The following is a 7,811-nucleotide window of genomic DNA, read 5'->3' on the forward strand; positions in this document are numbered from 1 at the left end:
TACCATTACCTGCCTTATGGGCAGGTGGGGTAGATATGCATTCGGTATCGTAGCGGGGCGGATGCCCCACTCCCAGAGGATTTAAGCTGCAGTAGGCCAGTGGGCCTGCACAGATAAAAAACAAATAGGAAAAGTGCTTATTGGGAGCCAGTCAGGGCCAGGATCAGCCCTATAAAAAGGCTGCCCAGGAAGGGAGCAGGCAATCTGTCCCAGGCCTTTGAGAGGGGAAGGTCTGTTTCCAGAGCTGGGAGACTAGCACCTGGGACAGTGCAGTGCTGGGCAGACCCCAGGGAGCAGAAAGGAACTCCAGCCCGGTGTCTGCCAGGCTGCAGGCCTGAGGGGAAGGACATAGCCAGTGCGAGGGGCCAAAGGGGAAGTGGCTCAGGGATGGGAACAGACAGAGGGAGAGAGGGAGAACAGGATGGCTGCCACTAGCGAGTCCCTGGGTTGGGACCCAGAGTAGTGGGTGGGCCTGGGTCCCGCCCCTTTCCCCTTGCCTTACACCTGGTTGATGGGAGTGGCTGTCTAGAGCTGCACCAACCCCCTGCCAAGAGGGGTTTGACTTGAGGGGTGCAGTTGGCCACATTGGCTGGGGCGCAGAGAGACAGCTGATTGACACCCTGTCATAGCTTCCTACTCAGATTTGAACCTTAGCGTTCATAACCTGAGAAGCTAGCATGAACCCCTCTAAGCTTAATTACCAGCTTAGATCTGATAGGCTGCCACCAACCAGGAATCAGTGCCTGGTACACTTGAGCCCCCCAAAACTTCCCTGTGGGACCCCCAAAGACTCAGATGCCCTGAGTCTACAACAAAGGGAAATAAACCATTCCCCCCACCTCTCTCCCACCCAGAATTTCCTCTCTGGGCTAACCTGAGAGTTACTGATGCAACCTCTTTACATCACAATACCAAGAAGCATGTCTCCTCTCTTCCACAAAGAGACAAACCCAACGACAAGGAAACAGAAAAGATTCTCTCTCTCTTCCCCCGTAGCTTCTTCCCGCCCTGGGACACTAGGAGAGTTAAACACAGAGAGCAGTTTTTCCCCTCCCCCCTGTCTTTCCTTTCTCCCACCAATTTCCTGGTGGGTCAACTAGAAAAAAAAAATCAACAGGTCTTAAAAAGCAAAACTTTTAATAAAAAAAGAAAGAAAGAATAGAATAACAGTTCTCTGTAATCTAGATGGTAAGATACAGGGTTTTCCACTTATAGAAAATGAATAAACAATAGAAAAGGGATAAACAGCCTTATCCAAAAACAATACAATTTAAAGTACTTATAGCCAAATACACATAAAGACTCCACCAGCCAGATACACAGATGCAAATACAGCAAAACAATTTAAAAGACTATACTTTTGCTACCTTTGTACTTACAACTGGGAAACAGAAGATTAGAAGGACTGGAAATAGATCCTCTCATAGCTGAGAGAGCACAGAACAGACAAAGACCCAAGACCAAGAAACACCCACAAATTCCCTCCCTTAAGCTTTGAAAAATCAGGTTTCCTGATTGGTCCTCTTGTCAGGTGTTTGGTTCCCTTTGTTAACCCTTTACAGGTAAAAGAAACATTAACCCTTAGCTATCTGTTTATGACAACCCCCACCCCAGCAAAGGAGGTGAGGATGGACTAAGAGGCACTGCCAGAGGGCAGTGGCTCGAAGAGGGTGCCGAGTGGGAAGCGACGCGGGCTTAGATGCCAACCAAGGGCAAAACAATGGGCTGGACACCACCAAGAGAGGGGGCTCCACTAGACTGAGCTAATTCCCAAGGACGATCAGCAGGAGGTGCTATGGTGGTAAGTCCCAACACCCTTACAGATATAAAAAGCTTATGACTCTCAGAGACCAAGTATGGGTTCTGGAGATCAGAGTGGCTGAACTGCAGGAACTAAAGGAGATAGATAGGTCCATAAATAAGACTTTCCTGGGCACAGTAGAGCCATTCCACTCCCAGTATGATAGCTGCTCTATAGTTCAGGAGGGCAAAAGTCTTGGGGAAAGAGAACAGCAAAGTGGAGCTGAGAGAAACTCTCCCATAGTTGGGACCCTCACAATAAAACAGCTATCTCACAATAACCGCAAACACACAATCTCTCACTGCAGCACTCACCCACACAGATCGACCCAAAGCTGCCAGAACATCACAACCTTTGCACAGATCATTACAACCACTCACACTGCTCAACCAGCACAACCAATAAACACAACCATACATAGCCGCTAACTGGAACACAAATCCCTTATTTACTGCCCACATAAATCATCACCTTCATTTCACCTGTGGGAGCACAATCATTCCTCCTGTATCTCCCATGTCTTTGATGGAGTTAGAACTTCATTACCTCTTTCCTATTCCTTCTTTCCTTCAACATTTCAGCCTCTCCCTCACTCTTCCTGCCTGCAGGATAAAAGGGAATTTTTTCCTTTCTCTCTTCCTCCTCCTAAAATGAGTGTCTTTGTTCTCTCTTCATTTCCCATGCCTTATTGAGATGTAATCCTTCTACCTCGATGCATTAATATTTCAAACCTTGTTGCACACTGTGGCCATCAGGAAGAACAGAGCCCTGGGCAGGATCTGGGCGGAGCTGTTCTTTTTCTTCAACACATCCTGAACTTTCCCATTTATCACATTCAATAATAGGGATTGCTCCTGTTTGCCACTCCTCCATCCATCCATCACTCTTTCTTCATTTTACCGCAGCCTGGAAAGGGTCTCTCCAATACGTTCTCTCCATGACAGCCACATATAGCAACCCCCAGATCCTTAGAAAAGTCAGTGCCACACATTGAGGGACTAACTGAATTCTTACTGAGGCAAACATCCAGTGAAGTTAATTGAGGAAGTCACATGAGTCACAATGAGGCCCAAGGATTCACAGATGATTGAATTTTGAGCCTATGTCCTAACAATGTAAAAAGATTTATATCACTGGTTTGACATCTTGACAATTCTTGAAACTTGTCCTTTGGCTGAGGGCAATTGGAACGTCCATGCATGCTGTGGCCATGCTGGCTCCCATCTCTCCTCTTTCGTGGATCAGTGAGACTTCAGACAGTTTTGTGACTATGGTGCCATACACTATTTAAGATAGATAGATAGATGTATCTATGCTTAACAGAATTAGTATTTCCTGAATCCAAGTATCCAGTCTGAGTGTTGCCTACCTGTGGCCCTCTCATTCTGGAGGAAAATTAGGACACCGAGCCATATCCATTGGCATTCAGTGAACCCTCACTCCCATACTCATGTCTGAAGAAACCTTTGCATTCTCCCTGAATTTGGATTGTTCTCCTTTGACAGTAGATGAATTTGCAAGTAAATATTTTAACTAGTTTATGAGAATAAACTAATTAAAATGAGATCCTTCAGAAATATAACGTTTGTCTTCTCTAGCTTTGTCCCGAGTGATCTTAAAACTGGACTAAAACATACTCTTCACACTTTCCTTAATGTTAAAACTCATTTAAAATATTGGTGTAAATTACTTTTGAAGATATTAGGTTGTAATGAAGCTCTATGTTAAGCAGAATTTTGTCAAATCACTAGATTAAGAATAAACTTTTACTCATGGCCAGGTCAGTAGCTCAGGCCATTTTATACTGAGACCCTGGTGACATCAGAGGTAAATCAACCAATCCCCAGTCTTCATCTCCTGCTAATTTAAATATTTCAGTTTTTTTACATGAAATGGCCGAATAAGAGATGGTAAATAGACAGCTGTGGCAAGAGTTCTTACTGATATCTCAGCCCCCATTAGTGTTATTCATAAGATGCCAGGGTAAAGAGAAATGGAAGAAATGTGAATATTCTGGAATGTATGATGGCTGAAACCTCCAGCCAGTGACCATCTAACTTCCATTTCAAAGCAAACAACATTTCAATTTCGGCTTTTCCCTGCTGATTGCCATCCCAATGGTTGACTCAAGTCTCTGTAGGACGGATGCATTCTAGGTACAATTTTTGAAAAGAGCCTATGTTAATTCATATTAGAAACATTGTTACTGTCTGGAATCTCTCTGGCTGAACATATCTCATCTTTTGCTTCCTGTTAGGATATAGATATTCAGGCCTGTCTGCAAAAGCCTATACTTCAATAATGTAGGTGTAGTCTTGTCACTTAGCTAGTTATAGAGGTATAAAGGAAAGAATCAAAGATCACTGTCCGTGTAATGGCCTTCTCTTACTGTGACAGGCTAAGGCCGTCAGCTAAGATGTAGTTAAGCAGCCATAAGCTGGGAAGTGTATGGTCACATCCTCACATTCCAAACTAGTCACATTGAAATAAGGTGTTATTGGGCTATTAAGAATACAATCCTGCCCTGATATTCCTATCACCTCGAGAGAAACGGAAAAGCCTGGAAGATAGCATCCTGTCTGGCAAGAACTCAGTTATCAATAGACACAGCTGGAAAACCCTTATGTCTGTATAGATGTAGTTGTGAAATTCTCACTTCTGTATTGTTTTATATGTTTATTTGCGTGGTCTCTATCTGGTTCTGTAATTGTTTGTCTGCTGTATAATTAGTTTTGTTGGGTGTAAACCACTGAAGGTGGTGGAATATAACTGGTTAAATAACCATGTTACAATATGTTAGGATTGGTTAGTTAAATTTCAGTAAAATGATTGGTTAAGGAATAGCTAAGCAAAACTCCGGTTTTACTATATAGTCTGCAGTCAATAGGGAAGTAAAAAAGGGAGGGGGAAAATGGGAACAGGGACCGGGGATGGGGGAATTAAAATCATGTCTTGCTAAAGGGGAAATGGGAACAGGGGATGGAAACAGAAACAGGGACACAGGCAAGACTCTGTGGAGTAAGAGCTGGGAAGGGGGACTCTGAGGAAGGAAACTGGAATCATGCTTGCTGGAAGTTCACCCCTATAAACATCGAATTGTTTGACTGGCTTCGCTGAAATTGCAGACTATAAGACTCGAGGATTATGTCATCCTGAAGTGTGTTCAGCATGAAAATCAAAAAAGAGTCGCACAAAAGACGAGTACAAAAGAACAACACAAGCATGTCAGGACAAAATCAGAAAGACTATAGGAAAGACTATAGGACAAAACGAGTTTCACTAGCAAGAGATATGAGGCAAGAAGAAGAGGAATTAGAAGACATTAGGAGAAAAGAAAGATGAAAGAAAGTTTAGATCCCCCATTTAGCAGGGAAAAAGAGTGAATCACAGATGAAATCAGGAAGGCTAAGAAATTAACACAACTACCCACACAACAACAGAACCACCACACATAATGCCCCTGAGAATGCATAGCCTTTCTCCGCAGCCCACACCCACACAAATCAACCCAAATCTCCCAGCATAACACAACCACCACATAAATCAACATAATGGCAAAACAGCGATGAGCATGCACAATAAACCCAAATACACAAAGAATCCTCACTGCAGCACAAACCCCTCACATGCCACACACACAAATCAACACATGTCCCAGTACAACACAATCCACACACAAGTCAACAACAAGCACTCAGACAACTCAACCAGCATGCACAATAACTGCAAACATGGTTCTGAAGCCCAGAATGTCTACTGAGTCCATACGAAATGATGGAAATTGTTCCAAGAATAGCTGATAGCTCTTTCTGTTTGGAATAGCACCAGGTTCAATTATCATTAACATTCCCAGTCAGCAATTGCCCAGTTCTTAAGTTCTCTGTCATCTGGGGGCTTTTTAACACACAAGTTTACAAATTACACTCATGTGACAGCAACTAGACAAGAAGTCAGCAGGTTGCCTCCAGGGAGAGAAGCGACCTGGCTGATAGGGCAGCTAAAGAGCAGGTAACGTTTAGAAAAGGAAGGGCATTAGACAAATTTGAAATGATTAGCTGAAACTTGCAAAAAACTTTGATTAATCCCTAGTGGATAGAAACGAGATGTTACTCTCCTTTTCCTTCCCTGCCCCTCTTCCTCCCTTCTTTCCCTCCCGATCCAATTCTGTTACTTTTCTGTGGTTTCTGGGTGTTTTTTTTTTAATTCTTCTATTAGTTTGGTTTGGGAGGGAGGACCAATGAAGAGTAATTAAGAAGCTAGTTGAAAGTGGCCCAGATTAAGAAAGGGGCAAGCTCCAATGACTCAGAGTTCTAAAGCTGCCTTCCTAGGTGCACTCAAATGTTTTCATTCTGGTGTCATCTGCAAATTTTAGAACACTTAACATATAAGGTAGAGGTATATTAGGTAGGTGGATACTGTCTATCCATCTATCTACCTATCTATCATGTCTGAATCCCTGTATTCATTTAAAAGACAAAATATCTAAGGAGAGCTTTTCTCAAGGCTTCGTTTACCTCCTTGTTTCTTAGGCTGTAGATGAGGGGGTTAACCAAAGGAGTCAGGACTCCATAGAAAACAGAGCACACTTTGTTCAAGTCTCTCAGTGCATCTGAGTCCGATAGCAGATACACAATGATGAGAGTTACATAGAAAATTGTTACCACAATGAGGTGGGAGGAGCAGGTGGAAAAGGCCTTTTGCCTGCCAGTGGGGGATGGGTTTCTTATAATGGTGGTGATGATATGAACATAAGATGCCAGGGTCAACAGAAATGGAGGAAATGTGAATATGCAGGAATGTATGACAGCCAAAACCTCCAGCCAATGAGTATCACTGCAGGACAGTTTTATTATTGGATTAAAATCTCAAAAGAAATGGTCAATTTCGTTGGGGCCACAAAATGTTATTTGTGACATAGATATTAAGAAGGCAACAGATGCAAATCCACCTATCCATGACCCGACCGCAAGCTGGAGGCACAACCTGTCATTCATTAGTGCTGTATAATGCAATGGTTTGCATATCGCTAAATACCGATCATAAGACATCACAGATAAGAGACAACATTCTGTGCCTGCCAGAGAACAAAAGAAATATAATTGTGCGATACAGCCAGTAACAGAAATGGTTCTGTCCCCAGTAAGGAGCCCGGCAAGCACTCTAGGCAGCATGGTAGAGGTGTAGCTGGTCTCCAAGCAGGACAAGTTCCCCAGGAAGAAGTACATGGGGGTGTGCAGGTGTTGTTCAGTCACAACTAGCACAATGATCAGGATGTTCCCAGACATGGTCACTATGTAGATCACTAGGAACAGCAGGAAGAGAAAAATCTGCAGTTGAGGAAGATCCCCGAATCCAAGGAGGATGAATTCTGTCACAGTTGTTTGATTTCCCTGGTGTTTGTTTGCTGTGGGTTCCATCTAGGGGAAAGAAAACAAATTCTGCCATTCAAAGTCTAGTTTCCATTGCAAAACAGTCAGATTTTCATTATGGCTTCTCTCTGCTGGTTGCCATCCCAGTGGTTGAGTCAACACTCCAGATAGCAGAGGCACGCTGGGTAAACTTTCAAAAAGGCCTAAGTTAAATGTCATTGGAAATGTTACTGCTGTCTAGTATCTCTATAGTTTAACACATCTCACCTTCACTTCCTGAACATGTCTGTGTGTTAATGTTAGCCACCATCGCTGAGATTATCATTGTAGATTGAAGGAATTCTTTTGATTCCATTCTTTTCATCTAAAAACCTCAGATAAATACTGTTGCTGCTCTCATCCCTGTTTTACCCATATTTGAACTGCAGAGTCCACCAGATTCCAGAGGAGTGGAGAGTCAAATTTGATTGCAGAAACCTGGTTTTATTCCTGGCTCTTTCTTTCCCTGACCTTGGGCTTACACTTCCTTTCTCTGTGGCACTGTTCATTAGTTGATGATGGTATCACTTACCATTTTCTTAATGTTGAAATTTAGAGATCTCTCTTTGTGTCAAATCATAGAATCATAAACTGACAGGGAC

The 7,811-nt window shown here is 43.1% G+C and overlaps 1 pseudogene; it reads right to left on the reverse strand.

Annotated features, from left to right (window-relative positions):
- Positions 1 to 6,267: 6,267 nt before the first annotated feature.
- On the reverse strand, positions 6,268 to 7,218 carry LOC116823676 (olfactory receptor 6N1-like; annotated as a pseudogene).
- Between the last annotated feature and the right edge of the window lie 593 nt (positions 7,219 to 7,811).

The sequence above is a fragment of the Chelonoidis abingdonii genome, chromosome 14 (genome assembly GCF_003597395.2).
Source record: "Chelonoidis abingdonii isolate Lonesome George chromosome 14, CheloAbing_2.0, whole genome shotgun sequence".
Lineage (NCBI taxonomy): Eukaryota > Metazoa > Chordata > Testudines > Testudinidae > Chelonoidis > Chelonoidis abingdonii.